The 18,330-nt window shown below is 40.9% G+C and overlaps 1 protein-coding gene across 27 annotated transcripts in view; it reads left to right on the top strand.

Annotated features, from left to right (window-relative positions):
• Window positions 1–1,532: 1,532 nt before the first annotated feature.
• The window catches only part of NCOR1 (nuclear receptor corepressor 1), a 104,834-nt gene continuing 88,036 nt past the window's right edge, over window positions 1,533–18,330 (top strand). For 8 of the 27 annotated variants that reach the window (XM_008168982.4, XM_024105933.3, XM_065572894.1 and 5 more), the window contains exon 1: window positions 1,861–2,183. The gene's annotated coding sequence lies outside the window, so the exon portion shown is untranslated. Of the gene's footprint in view, window positions 1,623–1,860; window positions 2,184–18,330 lie in introns of those variants that run through there. The other 19 variants (XM_008168983.4, XM_065572901.1, XM_024105934.3 and 16 more) reach the window with 9 other exon arrangements.

Genomic DNA, 18,330 nt, shown 5'->3' with positions numbered 1-18,330 from the left:
ATCAACATTAAAAAAGCTAAAAACTAAAAATACGTGTACATTTGACATCTTACCTGCAGCTTATCTTGTTTTTACTGTTTATCTTGTCTATTTAGGACCTGAAGCTGTAGAGATTTGTGCACATGCTTAACTTTACACATTGTGAGTAAACCTATTGAAATCAATAGAACCACTCACAGTCCAGAAAATTAACCATGTAAGTGTTTGCAGGTTTGATATTATAGATTGTAAACACTTTAGGGCAGGGAGTGTCAGATCTCAAACTTGTACAGCACTTTAACACAATGGGGTCCTATTACTGCAATATAAATATTTTAATATAATAATAAAAATAATAAAGTACACCCAGCTGCTAGAGTGTCAACCACCAAATAAATATCTGCAGTAATTATATGGACCATCACACCCCCACAAACATTGAAACAGGGCCCTTCACACTCAATGGGATCTACGTGAGCATGGAAACAAGAGACTCTCACTCCCTAAAATATTAAAAACTACATCCACTAAAAGTCCCTTTTTTCCTGTGAAGAATGCCTGAGAATTGGGACCTCTCTGTGGTGTTATCACATTTAAAATTGCATGTTTAAAAAATATTATATAATTTATTTGCCGTGGGCAACCTGAAAAAGGGATATTTAAAAAGAAAAACTGACATTTTGATTGCCTCACTAAGACATTAAAAAAAAAATCCTTCCTCACTAGAGGGAGATGCTTGAGAAAAATAGCACAAAATTAATTACAAAATGTGAGTCTCCCTGAAATTGAAACTTGGCAAGACTATGTCTCTGTTTTTTTCTCTCTCCCATTGCCCCTCAACCTATACATCATGTATGAAACATTCACAGTGTAAAATATATTGCAGACTTGCCAAGTCTCATTCCGTTTCAGAGGGTGACTCCCTTAATGTAGGATTAATTTTTAAGGTAGTTCTAAAAATGATCTTTCACTTGTGTTGAAGGGTTTTACTGTGCTCCTCTAATTGGAATAATTAATTTCTCACTCATTCACATTTTCACATCTTAACAGCTTTGCGGATGGATTTTTAAAAACATCTTGTGTGCATTGATAATATGTAAAGCTTTTCTCCCTTTGCTGTATTCACTCTTATTTTAATCACACTGACATTGTGCATGTATGGGATTTGGACTTGCCTTCTCTGTTTATATGGCCCCAACCTATACAGCATTGCCAAACATTTCACCTATTATAAAATATATTGATTTGACCTTATTTGGAGTGTGTATGGAAAGACAGTTTTTCTGGATATAATCCCATTAGTTTAATACAATATCGCCAGAAAAATAAAGGATCATCTGTCTATTGTAGGCTCTGTTCCTGCATGCGGGGTCTTGGCAAACAGAACCACTGCAAGCAGAACTATCGCTCACCCGCTAATATTTAATGCACAGGTCGCATCATCAGGCGTTGGAATTGCTAATTTTGAGATGACAACACTCGGTCTGCTCGTGTTAGTGCAACATATTGTCCTGTAAAAGACTACAAATGATTACAACCTCCCCCCGCAAGTATCACACTGTAACCCTCTCCTCCACTGCTTAGTGTCCCCACCCACTATCAATGGCTGGCACCTGCCCCACGTCCTTTCTCTCCTTCCCACGGTGAGTTCCCCGTCATGTTCTTGTCCCCCCTCCCCCACGCCTTTGCCTAGACCCCACCCTATGGCCATGTCTCTGCTCCCCCATAGTCAGTGCCCCCCTTGCCCGCTCCCCACTAAATAGCGAAGGCTGCCCCCTCCCCTACGTGAGTCTCCCCTATGGCCATGCCGCGGGCACCCCGCTTCTTCCCCCCCATGGGGGGGGGGGGAGCCCTTTACCGCCGCACAGACCGACGGGTCCTGGCAGCAGTATAGTGACACCCCTCCTTCCGCTGCCCAGGAACGGATCGGCCCGGTGCCACTGGGACTCCCATGGAGAATAGGAAAAGACCGAGTGTTTCTGATCCGCCCCTGACAGTGGGCAGAAAATGAGAAACGGGCCTCTGGCTGTGCGGGTTTGTTATGTAGCTGTTAGGACCCGTCCAAAGGGGGAGGAGCCGCCCAAGCCGGGGGGAGGGGAGACAAGATGGCGGCGACGGAGGAGCTGAGGCTGAGGTGAGAGACTCCGCGAGTCCCGACCCTAGCTAGAGTCGGCTGTCTGCTCCGTTCCAGCGCCGCGCTGCCGGTAAGAGGGGGAGGGTTTCATCGGGCAACTGGGGGGGAGGCGCTGCCGTCGTTTCGGGCATCGGGGCCTAGCGCGGCAGCTGTAAAGAGGCGGGGGCTCCTGGCCGTTCCCTTCCTCCCCGGGGACCCGGGAGAGGTAATGTTGGGCTGCCACCCCCCGGGGCGGTGGGGCGGGGAGCGTAGGGAGAGCGGGTGGGGCCGGCATGGGAGGGGCAGGGTGGGGGAGGGGTGGGCGCAGAGGAAGGGGGGGCTGGAGGGGATTTCGGGGCGGGGGGGCTAGAGAGACTTGCCCATAGGGAGGTGGTGGGGGTGAGCTGTGAATGGCTCGTGGGGAAGTGGGGGCAGCGGGGGCGAGCATGAAGCGGGGGTGGGGTAGGTGTTTGGGGATGAGGGGATTAGGCCTGGGGTGTAGCAGGGCTGGCTGCTGCCAGCAGGTTTCTGGAGGAATTCCAGAGCATCGCTCTTCTCCTGGATGTCGGTCCCTCCTTGGGAGGGGAGGGGAGAGGAGCAGGAGGCGTGCCGAAAACTCAACCAGCCGGGGACGTGGAGAGGAGTGGGCGATTGTTCGATGTACTGTAGTCAGTTTCTGAAGAGGTCCTGTTTACAGAAGCTGCGGGTTGGAAAATGTAGTTGCTGCCCTAGAGCTGCCTGCCCTAGTCCTACACTGGGGTGGGGGCGGTGTTGCTGCTGATGCCGATGCTGAAACTGAATTGTTGATTTAGGATCTGTAAACATCTCCCATCTCTGTCATCTCTGTGATGTTGCAGGAGACAATGGAAGTGTCTTATTCTAACTGTCCAAACTTCATGGTAGAGAACTCTGTGCTACTCTTCAAAACTGGTTATTGCTGTTGTGTATAAGTATATTGTGTTAATTGTAATTGGTCGTCAGTCTGGTTTAACATTACCCACTCTTAATATTAAACAAGCATAAATACACATGCAGTTCTGAATAAACTGTTATTGTTGTCTGAAGTTCTTGTTTTTCATGCTTAGAAAAAGGTGGCCTTTAACAATTCTATTTACTTCATCATTGCAAAGAACTATGTAACCTAAGTGAAAAAACAATAGTGGGTCCAGGCTGTAGATATTTCCCCTTATCGCTAGTGAGTTAATTTGGAATGGTAGGCTTTGTGTAAATATATTTACATTGTATGCTATTTTAAACCTATGGAGTTCATGGGTAATGAGTATTAGACCTATACTGGATTCATGTATTTTATTTTATTTTTTTTTGTTATAGACTTTATTATTTGAGGAGAAGTTGTGCTATATTCTCTTTTTAATATAGTGATAATTTGGTGATGAGGACCTGAATAAAAAAGATACGACAGTAAAAAGATACGACAGTAGTATGTTTGTTCACATAAGGACTGTTGTTTTTTGTTGGCCGTAGTCTGCATAGTAGAACGCCAGTATTTTGCCATTTCTTTTTGCCTAAGCAACTATGAAGTTTGAAAAAGTATATAATATTTGAAGTGGATTTCTAGTCTACTGAAGTCTAGCATCCGTGTGATGGGGGGAAGGTACAAACTTATCCTAAAGCTAGGAAAGTTCAGATAACTGGATTTTTAATGTAGCTATTTTCAATTGGAATTATTTGTGAACGTGTCATTAATTTTTCTTGACATTGCTCTCTCATATAGGTTCCTTGGCAAGGTTAAATTTTTGATATAAATTAATCTACAAGGTAATGTTTTTTAATTTGAAAGTGTATTGCATGTTATTGCTCATCTAAATGTACTACTGATACCTGAGAATGAGCAAAATTTGGAAGCTTTCTTGCTGTTGGAGTTATAACTTGCATTTGGAAGTGGACAAAGAAAGTGCTGCAATGAAAGTGTTTTTCGTATTTAGTTTCATGTATTCAGTAGGTTAGAATACAATGCAGGTAACAATGGTTGACCAGAATGTATTTTTAACATGTAATGAAGGGTTTGCTGATGCTAAAATATCAAAATATGTCATAGTCTTAGCAGGATAGAAATTAACACATTCTAAATGCTCTCAGAACCCATATAGGTTACTTATTTTGTCATCCACACCAGGCTTTCTGACATTTGACGGAATTCTAATGCAAAATTCCATTCATTCTGATCTTTTTATTTAAAGGGACACTATCAACTAGAAATCTGATTTCAAAAAAATGAGGTCATAGTAGCTACACCTGCCTTCGAATCTCTTTCTTCAGTTTCTCTTCACCAGTTGTTGTGGCCTTATAATTACATCTTTCTGTCTTCTAAAATATTTATCTTCCCAGTGAGTGTAGGTGAGAGACTTTTACAAACAAGGGAAACGGACTCCACGCAAACTGCGGTCAAATGTACAATAAAAAAAAATTGACCTCAATCTTTCAGTTATATTTATCTGAGTTGTTACTTGTAACAGGAGATTAAAATCAGCCAGAACTGTTTTTATTGACTGTCACATTAACTTTTTTTCTCTGTGTAACATTAGTCATATCTCTTTGTTCAGTGCAGGTCTAATTTTCTTTAAAAGCTCTGGGCCGTTTTTGTGTGCAGTATATTTAGTCTATCTTTCTCTTTATTTGTTGTGCTCTCCTTAAATTTGCTTTTTCATTGGGGATTTCCTTAAGTAGCCAAAACATTATTCAGATTTTCTTTTAATAAATATGTCTAACTTAAAAAACAATAATTGAATGTTAATGATCATTGAAGTTGGAAGCCAGGTACAGCGCATGCAAGTGCAATGCAACACAATACAATTCTAAGTAAGAATACTACCTGTATAGTGGTTTCATAAAATGAACAAATGTTTCCTGAATGCTAGTCTGATGCTCTTATACTCATTTGTGAACTTTAGTCAAATCTGAACCAAAGTCACAAGTGAAAAATGAATAAATTAACTTCATGTGCCACATAGTCCTTCCACTGTAAATGATCCAGATGAAAATTCTGACCTATGCACCATTGCTGTCTGTAAATATTTACTTTGGTCTATTTCTAAATTATGCAAATAGTCCGGAATGTGCTCAATACATTTCCCACTTACAAGGAAATTCTCTGCTTCTCTGTCTAGAAACGATGTTGTGTGTGATGCTAAAATCTTCACTATGTTGCCTTGATTTTTATCCATTCTCACTGATAAATTGCTACAAGTTTGAAGTCACCTGGACCTCCTGGAGCTTCACCATGGAGTATTCGTCTACATGCAGAGAATTCCAATTTACTTTGGAGCTAAGGATCTCTCAGGATACTTGTATGTCCTTGAATCACCACATGTCCAAAACACTTTAACAGTGCTCCCCAATTAGTCCTAGACTGCTTTGATATGCAGTGTTTTTGTTTCTTAATGCTTGAGGAGGATGTTGGTCTATGTGGTTTTTTTAAAGTGACTGACTTCACCTCTTTATGACTTCAAAGGTTATTGCAAAATAGAGATCTTATATTTGTATGAAGGTGCATTAGCGAAAAAACCTCTGAAAAAATCCTATTGTGCAACTGCTCGAAACAGTAAAAAAACTCAGTTCAGACAAGTAAAATTTAATCACTGCTGGCTGGACCTAAAAATCCTGGGTGCTTTGGCTGACCGGATTATCTAAAGCTGAAAATAATAACTTTCTCACTGTCCATGTGTGAATACCTCTAAAATAAAAAAATCAGAAGAAATAGAAGACTTGTCCATCATGGTGTGATCCTTTCTTAAAGTCATTCTCTTGTTTCCTTCTGCTAGTTCAGGGGAAGTGGATTTGGTTAATCCTGTCAGCAGTCATCTTGAAGTGATACTGTATGTGCTTATCCCTGGGAAAGAGAGGAAAAATAGCCTCCATAGGGGTGTTTTTTGTTTTGTTTTTATGTTGCTCTAGGGAAACTGGTGGTGATGCATTGTGAAAAACTGCTTTAGTAAGTTATCAGCAGAATTCCTGTAGAGACTTTACTGAAGCTGCCATGAAGGGCAACAAATTTGCAAACCATTTATGAGAGCATCCTCATTTCAAGGCAGATGACTAACAAATGCAGAAAATGTTTTAACTTGTATCCAGAGCATTTTATTAAAGAAAAACTTACCTATCCCTCTCTTAAAGTGTATACCTATTGATTCGTGTTTTATCTGGAGACATTAAAAGGTTAAATTCATTACAACTACAAAACTTTATTCATCCCCCCCCCCCCCCAAAAAAAAAAAGGGTAAGTGGGTAATGGTGCAAAACTGCAACCTACAACTAATTAGTATTCTTAGTCATGACAAGATTTAGGAGAAATACTTTCAATAAAAAAAGCACATCCTTGATTGGTATCCATTGTAGATTTTTATCTTGGATTAATGTATTCTTTTAAAATATTGTCTAATTATTAGTTGCCTTTGTTCTGATATACTGGGTGTCCATGTAAGAAGAGTAAAACTTGTGGCCTTGTCACACCATCAACATAGTACCTCTACTGGTCACAATGCATAATCTGGATCAGAGTTTGCAATTTGCTGTGGTTACCTTGGAATCTGTGGTCTGAGCCTTCCAAAAGGGTTGCATGTGTACCTGTTCATGCTTTCTGTTAAATAGCACATGCCTCAAACGCAGTACTGAGCACAATAAATAGAAATAATCCTTTTCTCTGGAATGCCACTTTCAATTTAGTATAGTATTTGACAAGAAGTTTGGTATTGCTTTTAAATTCTTTGAAAATTCTAATTTTAAAGAATATTGTCTATGTATCTAGAGTCTAAGCCTGAATTTGTCTTGAGCCCAATTGAACTTGTATTTTCCTCTGCTTCTGTGTACTCTGTGACACACTGTGTGCTTGATACCCAAGGGCCCATCTCTACATGCCTTTGCATATCTCTTGACAGGACAACTTATCTATACTTATTAGTGGTAAAGATTCTGTGGTTCCTTTACTCTTTTATTATAGATCTTAATACTTGTTAAGTGTTAATCCCATAGTTTTTTATGAGTGGAGTGCACTATACTGTATATGACCTAGAGATTATTATTGTACTAATGAAAGGCTATAATTTTTGAAAGTTCCATTTTTTACAAGAAAACTAAATTATTTCAAGATACACTATTCCACCTAATTTAATAAACCAACAGAGGCAATGGGATTTACACTTGGACTGCTATTTTATTCTTAAATTGCCTCAATGTGAATTAATGATTGCAATGGTCTTAGAGCAGGGGTGTGCAAACTTTTTGGCCCGAGGGCCACATCTGGGAATAGAAATTGTATGGCAGGCCATGAATGCTCATGAAATTGGGGTTGGGGTGAGGGCTCTGGTTGGGGCTGCAGGCTCTGGGGTGGGGACAGCAATGAGTTCAGGATGTGTGAAGGGCCTCCGGGCGGGGAGTAGGGTGAGGGCTCCAGCTGGGGGTGGTGGGCGGGCCTGGGGATGAGGAGTTTGGGGTGTAGGAGGGTGCTCCAGGCTGGGACTGAGGGATTCAGAGGGAAGGAGAGGGATCAGGGCTGTGGCAGGGGGTTGGGGTGCAGGAAGGGGTGCAGGCTCTGACTGGGGGTGGGGGCTCTGGGGTGGGGCTGGAGATCATAGAGTCATAGACTTTAAGGTCAGAAAGGACCATTATGATTGTCTAGTCTGACCTCCTGCACAACGCAGGCCACAGAATCTCACCCACCCACTCCTATATCAACCCCCTAACCTATGTCTGAGCTATTGAAGTCATAGATGAGGAGTTTGGGGTGCAGGAGGGTGCTCTGGGCTGGGATCAAAGGGGGAAGGAGGGGGATCAGAGCTGGGGCAGGGGGTTGGGGCATGGGGAGAGGCTATGGGGTGCAGTCTCCGGGCGGCGCTTATCTCAAGCGGCTCCTGGAAGCAGCAGCCATGTCCCCACTTCGGCTCCTATGCGGAGCCACGGCCAGGCAGCTCTGCGCACTGCTCTGTCCGCAGGCACCACCCCTGCAGCTTCAGTTGGCCGCAGTTCCCGGCCAATGGGAGCTGTGCTGGCGGTGGCAGCGTGCAGAGTGGAGCCCCCTGGCTGCCCCTACACTTTGGAGCTGGAGCGAGGCCATGCCGCTGCTTCTGGGAGCTGCGTGGAGCGGCCCCCGACCCTGCTCCCAAGCTGGAGTGTCACAGTGCCGGAGCGGGGGAAGCCCCAGACCCCACTCCCCAGCAGGAGTTCGAGGACCAGCTGGCGAGCTGTAGTTTGCCCACCCCTGTCCTAGAGTGCTCTCTGATAAATTACACAGTGCTGAATTATAAGGTGACTTCAGGATGGAGTACTTATTTTAACCCTTAATTTCTTTGGTTTTGTTGGGATAAGTCAGATTCCTAAAGGACTATTTTAACTCTATTAATTGTAAGTGTAATGCAGTCCTTTTAAATGAGTTCCTAGTAAGAAACTGCCTTAAGTATTTGTTACATTTTAAAGAAGCAAATCTGCTGCATAACAGTTTATAGTTTGAAACATTGTTGGGCAAAAATGTATTTACAACAGGAATAACTTTCAATGGCTGTCATAGTTTAAGTTTTCCTAGCGCTCATTATAGTATATTTCCAGGCAGCTCATAATAGAAAAATTTAGTTTCACATTGTATGAACTTGCATGAGTGAGCATCTTCCATATCCTGAATTAAAATTTCTCTCCAGAAAACTGTTTAAAGCAATAAGTACTACTGATCTAAACCTCTTGTTTGGTCTTTTTCCAAGTGTTAGTTGGTGGGCTTTTCAAAAGAACTCCAATCATCTGATCCTCTGGATTAGCGTTTTGGGTGATACTGGGTCTATTTGAGTGCACTGGTATGGTTAGTCACTTTGTATGATTGCTTCTTATGTTCTATTTTCTTCTGAAATGTTTAGTTTATTAATACTACATCATAATTTGTCAAGTCAATATCTCTTTAATGGTCAAATTCAAAGAGTCTTTTTAAAATCTGGTAGTTTTGATATCCATTAGAGGGAGAAATGGGGCGTGGTAGGAGGATGCAGGTTGGAGAACTGTGACCACACAGCGAACTTCCTGCATGTCCCATTTATTTAAAAGCAGTTTTAGCTAGAGATGGCCTGTCATCAGAGAAGTGATCTTCTATGTCATAATTAGTTTTGATATGTGCCTAAGCTCTTGGTCAAGCATAGAAAAAGCAGACTGTGTGTCTTAAACAGGAAGGATGATTGTGTAGTATATTTCTTATTTATGAGGGTTGAGATCATGTGACATAATGCTTCTAAGCCCAGATGAAATAGGAGCAATTCATGTTCAAATACAAGATCCTGTGAACTTTGCCTTCATGCTATTTGGACTGATTATTATGACTTATTTTCTAGATAGCAGTTTTTCAGGCATGGCTTCCAGTTTTCAGTTCATGAGGGCTCTCTTTCATGGTTTTATTCTATATGCTCTTCTCCTATTTGGAACCAATGGGAGTGGAGATGTGGTGAAGAGGAGACCAGGAGATGCATAAAATGTCTTCAGAATGAAAGCTGTCTAATATTGCATGCTTGTCATGTGAAAATTCATATGAAATTTGAAAACCATAATACCTAACTACAGGTGTTGAACTATTCCCTCATTGGTTGTACCTAACCCATCACCGAGCACAAATTTAACCATACTTTAATCAAGAAAATGTTTACACCCTCCTCACTCTAACCAGTGAGTGGAGGACTTCCCCATATCTCATGGTTTCATGTTGTGGGGTGACCTTCCTTGGCCAACGAGGGCTGAGTGGGGGTTCCTTCAGGATATATATGAATGCCAGTCCTTCATTGGCCACAGGCGTAGCTGAAGAGGGATGAAGTGTTTCCTACCTCAGAGACTGCCTTTGCAGCCAGCAAATGAGAAACTAGAAACTGAACTGTACCTCTTGTTTGCTAGCCAATGGTCTGACTTTGTAAATGTTAACATTTGCTTGAGTCACACTTTTTTTTCAAGGTAAGAGGGTTGCTGATTAGATACTACTTAACGGATGTAAATACAGTCTGAGTTCCCTTTCCTTAGGAACAGATTGTTTCAAACATTACATGGCCTAATTACCTTTCATGTGGTCTTCCATTTAATGCATCATAGCTTCATTCAACCTAGGCCTTGCATTTCTGTTCACATTAACAACTTTTATTTAACATCCTAAATTACAGCATAGAGATTGGAATACAATGTTGCTGGATAAGAGCATTTGTAAATTGCACCCTATTAACTCCTTAACTTTTGCTTTGGTGGAACATTACTTTTAAACTTAGTAGTTACTTTCCAGAAATGACTTAAACTGGTAATTTAAATAATATTATAGCTTTAAAAATCCTGTAAAATTGGTCCAAATTATTTAACCTGCAACCAGTGTTCATCTTTCAGAATTGCAGCAAAAATTTGTTCTTAATCAAACTTGAATTATTAATATTAAAAGATTGAATAATATTTCAGAAGTATTTTTATTAAAGTGTTAGGAGTTTGACAGTACTGCAGTCTGTGTTCATGGAAATGTCCTGTTCATAATCAGAATTTTTATATATTTATATTTTGCAGTCTTAGTGTAGCTGGAAAAGTTATGCCAATATTGCGTATTTGCTGATAATGGATAATACATGACATCTTCTTTTTGGCTGCTGTAAATGCTCTTTGGTTTTTGTCATTCCTGTCACTGGCTGTATTAGTCTACCCTGTTTTCTTCTCATGTCACTTACAACGTGAACCAGACACAATCTGTAGTTAGTACTTTGGGCATTCAGGAGTACAGCAACACTGCCATGGTGGGGAATACATAATCTCTCAGTTTCTTAAAGGGCCCTCACTATGAGGTCTTTGGCCTTAGAAGCAAGCTATTGTTAAAACTGGCCTTAGAAGTTATTGTTAAAACGTTGCCTTCTTAAAGAAGAGATTGTTGTAAAGAGCAACCTATAATTTAAATGTTGCAAAAAAGACCCTCCAGGCTCCTAGTAATGTTTTTGTTGTTGAAATACAAATGCAAGTTTGTTGATTAAGAAGTTAATTTTGCCTGCTGGCTACATCTGCAAACTACAATAACCAGTAGAAGTTTATTTGCATGGATATGCAAATAAAACTACATAGTCAAAGCTTTCATTGGGGAAAGAGGAAAAAGATTCTTACCTTTCCAAACCTGCAGTTAAAAGCAAAGAATTTGTTTTGCTCATGATTTAATTTCTTGATTTTTGTTTTCCCATATCACAGCTGCTCTCAAATAATATTGTACTTGTTATTTGTATTATCATAGTGCCTAGAGCACTAGTCATGGACCAGGAACCCACCTGTTTTGGAAGGACAGTAATAATTCCTTCCTAATAAGTAATTGATACTGGTTATTGACTTTAGCCCAGTGATGTTCTGCAGCATTGATTAATTTCAGTTGGACTCACTATAACAAATAGAAATCCAAATGATTTATAAATATCTGCCCTCCCACATGCCTGCACCTTTTCCCTCTTTCCTACCAGCACAGTGTGGGTGCTCAGTAATTTTTTTCTTCCAATTCCTTTTGCCCCAGGAAGAGTGACTGAGACTGGGGACTAAAATATGCATTTTTTGTAAAAGATACTCTTGTTTGGTTATTTCAGTGCTGTGACTTCCTGCAGAGCTGTTTGCCAGGTACTTGCTAGTTCTCGATCCATGAAAGTGCACATCAGGTGACCTTCAGTGCAGTCTATAAGAGCTCATAATATTTTGCTCAGTTTTTCTAGAAGTAGGTTTGCAGGATGGAGAGGGAGTAACAGTATATCTGAGTGGGTAGGGAGATCTTTGTGGTCTTTGTTAAAGTTTCTAGTTATATTTTTAATTATATAGGACAGAATCCAGGTCAGGTTTCTGTAGTTTAAAAAATAAGTCAGTGTATTATTTCTAATTTATAAAATGTTTTGTAGGTAGCTCAAGAGAAGGCTGACTTGTCAGGTGGTGTTACAGATAGATTACTTTCTGTTGTCCAAGAACAGCTCTTGTAAGCAGCATAAGGATGAGTGACATTTCCCATTGTACCACAAAAACTGAGACTGAAATTACCATTTTTTCAAATGTCAGTCAAATTCAGTTTTGATACTGAAATGGTAACACTCAGTAAGATAAGGAAACGTTTCCTTCAGGACAGGAAGGCTGTAATTGTAGCACGTACTGCACTGTTGCACAGACACACGCACCTGTGTTAATCTTAGTCAATAAGCTCCTCATATTTGTTGCAGGTGTAAGAGGGAAATTTTAAGGGAAAGGAGCTACCTGTAAGTAAAGTTCTTGTGACTAAATGGCTTATCCAACTTTTCTTAGGTCTTGTCTACCTAGGGAAATTGACTGGAATAGCTATTCCATAATAGCTCCCCATGTGGACACTTTATTCTGGTGCAGTAATTATTCCAGAATAAAGTGATTTTTATCCCAGAGTAGTATCCACCCAGGGAACTCTTCTACAATAGCTTATCTGGCAATAACTGTATTGTGGTCTGTTTTCCCCATGAAGACAAGGCCTTAGTGTAGAATCCTTTGGGAATTAAGTTTAGACTTGATTGTAGAAGGAATATAAATGTAAGATGTATGAGAGAGAGAATACTGTGGAGCCATGCTGATTTACTAGATTTGACACTGAAAATGCTATTGCTTACCGACTCTTCAGAGACAAGTGGAACACATACAAGGTACGTCTATACTTACTTCCTGGTCCGGATGTAAGCGATCGATCTTCTGGGATCGATTTACCGCGTCTTGTCTAGACATGATAAATCGATCCTGGATCGATCCCGGAAGTGCTTGCCGTCGACGCCGGTACTCCAGCTCAGCGAGAGGAGTATGCGGCATCGACGGGGGAGCCTGCCTGCCGCGTCTGGACCCGCGGTAAGTTCGGACTAAGGTACTTCAAATTCAGGTACGTTATTAACGTAGCTGAATTTGCGTACCTTAGTCCGAAGTGGGGGGTTAGTGTGGACCAGGACCAGTATTAAATCATGTCAGGCTATTTGTACAAATATTGGTCAGACGCAATTCTGTTGATCCGGTTGATTCTGTGTACACATAGATAAAAATGGTTTAGGGTGAACAGATCAAATGTAACATTTTTCTAACCACAAATTAGAACTGTCATTGAAAGTGTGTGTGTGTGTGTGGGGGGGGGAGGGGAATGTGAATACCTTTTGTGATTTTTATTTTTATTTTTATTTTAAAGCTTCACTTTACATGTTGCAGTTAACTGTGAATCACTATATTCAGCTTTTAAAAGTAAGAGTTACTTTTAGTAATTGCCCCATTGTGACTTCAGGAGTTGGATTGCTAGAATTCTCAGTAGTTTAAATGGTCTTTCTCCAAGTTCTTCTCAATGAAGATTTAGATCAGCTGTCTCCACACACCCACTCACCTCTTCCCCCTCCCTAAATAAAATATATTCCAACTCTGAAAGTCCAAAATCGCTCCAAGTTTTTTCTTGCTAATGAGTTACATTAGAATGTTGGTATAAATACCTTCTGAATGCTATCATAGTATTTAATTCTTTCTAAAACTCTAGCTGCTCTTTCTGGGTTTCCCTGGAACATAATTTGTCAATACTAATAGTCTTTTACTTCATGTATGATGATTTCTTAATATTTGAAGTTTAAATATGTTAACTGGATTTGATTAATATATTTTAGAGTTCCTTGAGTAATTGGAAAGAGAAAACCCAACAGCATTGTTTTGTGTGACTTTCTTGGACAATATAGTACTATTCCCAGTCATGCTTTTGGGGGCCCCTAAAGCTTAAGACATTTCTAATTAACTGAGCATCATGATCATAAAATGTTAATAGGGCCTTATGTGCCCCATAACTTGGTATCTTAATAGAGATAGGAATGGCAATTTTTGTGATCGTACCCTTTCTACAAGAAAATGTTGTACATAACTATTTAAGACTAAAAAGTCCTCAAGGGACAGTTTAGATGTTTTTAGGTTTCTTGTCACAGAAAATGAAGAAGGCAGTACGAATGTATGGAATTACAATAAAAGAAAACAAGTAGCTTACAATAAAATGCTAATTAAAATAAAATCACAATGCATTATTTTAATTCATCATGATAGCATATGTCGAAGGCCCTGGACATGAACATGTCACTTCTGAGATTTTTGAGGCCAAAGTAATAAATGATCCACAGAACTTATGAAGAGGATCTTAACGTTTTTAAAGAATACATTTTTATTTGTTCTACAAAAGTGTTTTCCCAGTTATAATATAGATCTTCCTAAAATGGCTAGTGCCTTTATGTGAATTACTGATGTTGATCTATTAAGGAAATCAATTACATTTTTTAAAAAGTGCAGTAAGATTTATATGTACTTTAAGGATTCTTTTCAATCTCTTGTCATTGTCTCCAACAGAATGCACACTGAAAGGAGTGAAGTGAAGTATATCTCCTGCATTTCTTGTATGTAAAGCACAGTATAAATATGAGTGTGTTTGGAAATCAACCTTCTGATTGGTTCCTGAGTTGAAGCAAAGAGTGCTCTGTTTTGGAGTTGGCCTCTTAAGCTAATGTTTCTGTAGCTAAATGTTCTTGTCCATTTCTGTAATACTTAGCAGGGAGGTTTCTTGTTCTAAGACTCAGGGCTCCCACTGATCGCTGTTTCAGACCACTAACTGTGTTTTTTTTGTTTTTTTTTTTAACTAAAATTCTTCATTGCTGTTTTTCTTGAATGGCTATCTTGTGACTCCATTGATAATGAAGCAGGAAACTGGTGACTGCAGAGCTGATAACTTGCATGGGATAGATCTGACTCTGAATACCATGTATAAATGGATTGAGAGTGGTAAAAATGAGTTGTCATCAGTCTGGAGTGTTAGGAATTGTATTACAAAGCTGAAGTCCAAGCGTGGTATTTCTGGGTTTGGGAAGATAATTGATCCAACTTCCACTAAAAAATATTTTTTTAAAATTGATTTTTACTGTTTCTTTTTGTGTTGGGTAGCTTTCAGAGATGTTAATTTGGTATTTATGCATTACTTGTTAGATGTAGATTATGATTAGCTGACAATATGAAAACATTTCCAGTGGATGTTTCTGGCAAATAAGTGTATCCTGTTTTAGAGACCTATCAGTTATCCAACCTGTGTGATTGACATATGCAACTCTTGTTAGCATTAATAAAGTTCTGTGAAACTTTACCCATATTGATGGCACACTAGACCAGGGGTTCTCAGGACAAATTTTTGGTGGCCTCAGAGTGTGGCCACTAACTCTTGTTGGTGGCCACTCTTAAGACCTCTTAGTATTTTTCCTAAAATACTTAAGTAACTTTAGGAAAAACCAAATAAACATGCACATATACATGTCCAAATCATTGTAATTTATTTATTGCTAGCTAGTACTCTGTTGTGAAAAGGTGATATTTACAAACATACAAGTATCACATTTTACAGCAGACTTGTTCAGCCTTGGCAAGCCTGGAGATAAATTAAGCCTTGGATGGAAGGTCAGGGGAGACAGCGGGGGCTGGACCCTGAACCCCCATGGCCAGAGCCCGAAGCCCTGCAGCCTGGGTCCAGGGACAGAGTGTTGGTTGCTGGGGCCTGCCACTGTGAGGCCAGAGCTTGGGGCTGGAGCCCAAAGCCCCATCCCAGGGGTAGAGCCCAAAGCCTAAGCGCCACCATCCCTGGGAAGGTGGGGAATTCACCAGCTGCCTGCTCCTCCAGCATGTGCCCCAGGTGTCTCCAGAGGTGGCAGGGCCCAACCTCTACTGGTGGCCCCAGCAACCAACACCAAGGTGGTGTATCCAGGAGCAACAAAGAGGGGAGGGGCCGCTAAGAAAAGCCCCTGGTGGCTGCATTTGAGAAAGGTTGCACTAGACCTCTTAAGCTTATTGGCGCAGAATTCTATATTGTACTGTAATAACCAGATTTTATAGGTCTCCACTTTGCAACGCGTGTTGTGAAATCATTTTCTTGCACAAATAACTCAAATAACTATCACAGGAACATGCATACTTTTAAAACTTAGACAGTAATGTCAACAGTCAATCTTATGTGGCATCTATCAGGAACTTTGGGCAGCTTGAATTTAAATTTAAATTAGTTTTCTGATTTATTCCTACCTAGCTATGTTCCCGTATAGTTTTCTTATGGCTTTGACCACAGCTCTCCTACTCCCCTTCTCACAGTATCACCATTTCCCTGTAATTTTTGTCCTCCTCCTCTACTCCTCCCAACAGCTTCAGCTTCTCTTATTTCACTGTCCCCATCTATCTTCCCCAGCCCCCTTTTGGCAGTTCAGATCCATAGCTCTCCATAGTTGCTGCCTCCTTCTCTCTGGTGACATCTACATCTGTACCACACTTTTCCCTGGCACTATCTCTCTGGCCCTGATTCTCCCCCCCTCTCACTTCATACCTGTTTCCATCTCCCTCTAGAATACTCAGTCCATCAAAAAAAAAGGGGGGGAGGACACCCCACAACCCCCCAAAATGCAGTACTATCTCCCACTACCTCGTCTACACCACAAAGTTAGGTCAACACAAATCAACTTGTGTCAATCTATTAATGTATTTGTCTATACTCAAATTTGTTTCTGGTCAACCTAAATGTCTGTTATGGTGATTGAGTGAAACCATTTCCCCAAACAGTGTAGAGCCATGGTAGACCTAATGTGGTCAACACAATGTGAGTGTAGACACTGGATGACCTGTGTTGAACCTAAACATCTTCCAGCCACTGTCCAATAGTACCACAGTCCCTGCAACAGTGACCATCTGCTCACAATTTTAAACTCCACTGCATAGGAGTAACATAGACTGGCATGCTTCCAAACCCTCCACCAACCCCCCTCCTAAATTTTTTAAATATTTTTTCCTGATTGCTTCCCATGGTGCACATACCTAGAAACTCACCGTTGTTTGTGTCTACCGTACCATGGCTCCACATACACACAGGCATTAGACATGCGCCTGCGTGGAGCAGCAGGAAGAATTAAATCTCTTGGGTCTGTAGGGGGGAAAGAAGACTATGCAAGCACAGCTGTGGAACAGCTGTAGAAACATGGACATGTATGAATGGATGTCAAGGGGGATGTAGGCAAAGGGGTGCATTGGGGATTAGAAAGCGAATGAACTTTGCCAGGGATACCACAAGGTGAGGGAGTGCAACAAGAAATCTGGTGCTGCCCTCAAAGACCTGCCACACTTGCAATGAACTTCATGCCGTACTTGACGGTGGCCCCACCGGCACACTGCAGAGCTCTGTGGACACCTTGGAGGAGCCTGAGTGAAGACTTCTGCCATGAAGAGGGAGGGGGAGGAGGAGAAAAAGGGAGGAGATGCGACGAGGGACATCAACTATGCTGCAACCCAGGAAGACCTGTTTGGAACTCCACAGGAGTCTAGCCAGTCTCACCAGGAGAGCGTAGAAGAGCCTGCTGATGAAGGGGCAAGAAGGTAAGTGTATGCACACAGTTTTCCTTATAATGTTTATTTGCTTTTGCTTTCCTCCTGAGAAGGGAGTTTTGAAACGTAATCTTTCCCTTTCCGTTGGAACTGTAAATTTATTGGTGCATCTTTTTTTTTTTTTTTTTTTTTTTTTATCAGCAACTTCTTGTGTGGTGGCCTTGAGAAGTGCCTCCTTTACACATGCAGAATGCCTGACCCTGGTGAGGAGAAGGAAGAGGACTAGGGAAGATGTGTTTGGCGAGATCCTGCAAGCCAGAGGTTCATCGGACTGAACAAAGATCTTGGAGGGCCACTATGACCAAGAGCATGAGAATGACAGAGAGGATAGGCAAAAGGTCCAGGTGTGCCAGGAAGACAAATAGTGGAAAATGCACTGCGACATAACGGGTCTTCTCAGTAAACCCAAGGGGTGCAGATGCTGGCTCACCTACATGTCCAGAAATCCTAGACTCATCAGCCTTTGCACTGTTTGGAGAACTCAGTGCTTGCTGTTCCCTACATCCCCAAGATACCATGTGACATCATGGACCACTTGCTTACCCCTACTCTACTCAAGAGGAACAACAAGGAAAATCACAGCTTCATATACAGAGACCTGTGAAAACCACAGATTGGTGCATGCGAAGCTGCAACTGACTACATTGAACTATCTTTTTGTTTACACAAATAGATGTAAATGTTGACTTCTTTTTCAACAGGAATTTAAAAAGTTTCACCCCATTAAATTATGTTAAAAGTTTGAATAATGTATGTATATGTTTGTACTCTGATTTTATTCACCTAATTTTTGCACTCAAATTATATTTATTAATTCACAACAAGTATTATGGAATGCATAACTGCAGTCAAGA

This window comes from Chrysemys picta, chromosome 19 (assembly GCF_011386835.1).
Source record: "Chrysemys picta bellii isolate R12L10 chromosome 19, ASM1138683v2, whole genome shotgun sequence".
NCBI lineage: Eukaryota > Metazoa > Chordata > Testudines > Emydidae > Chrysemys > Chrysemys picta.
Note: the sequence above shows the minus strand (reverse complement) of the source record. Positions and strands in the feature narration are given on the sequence as shown.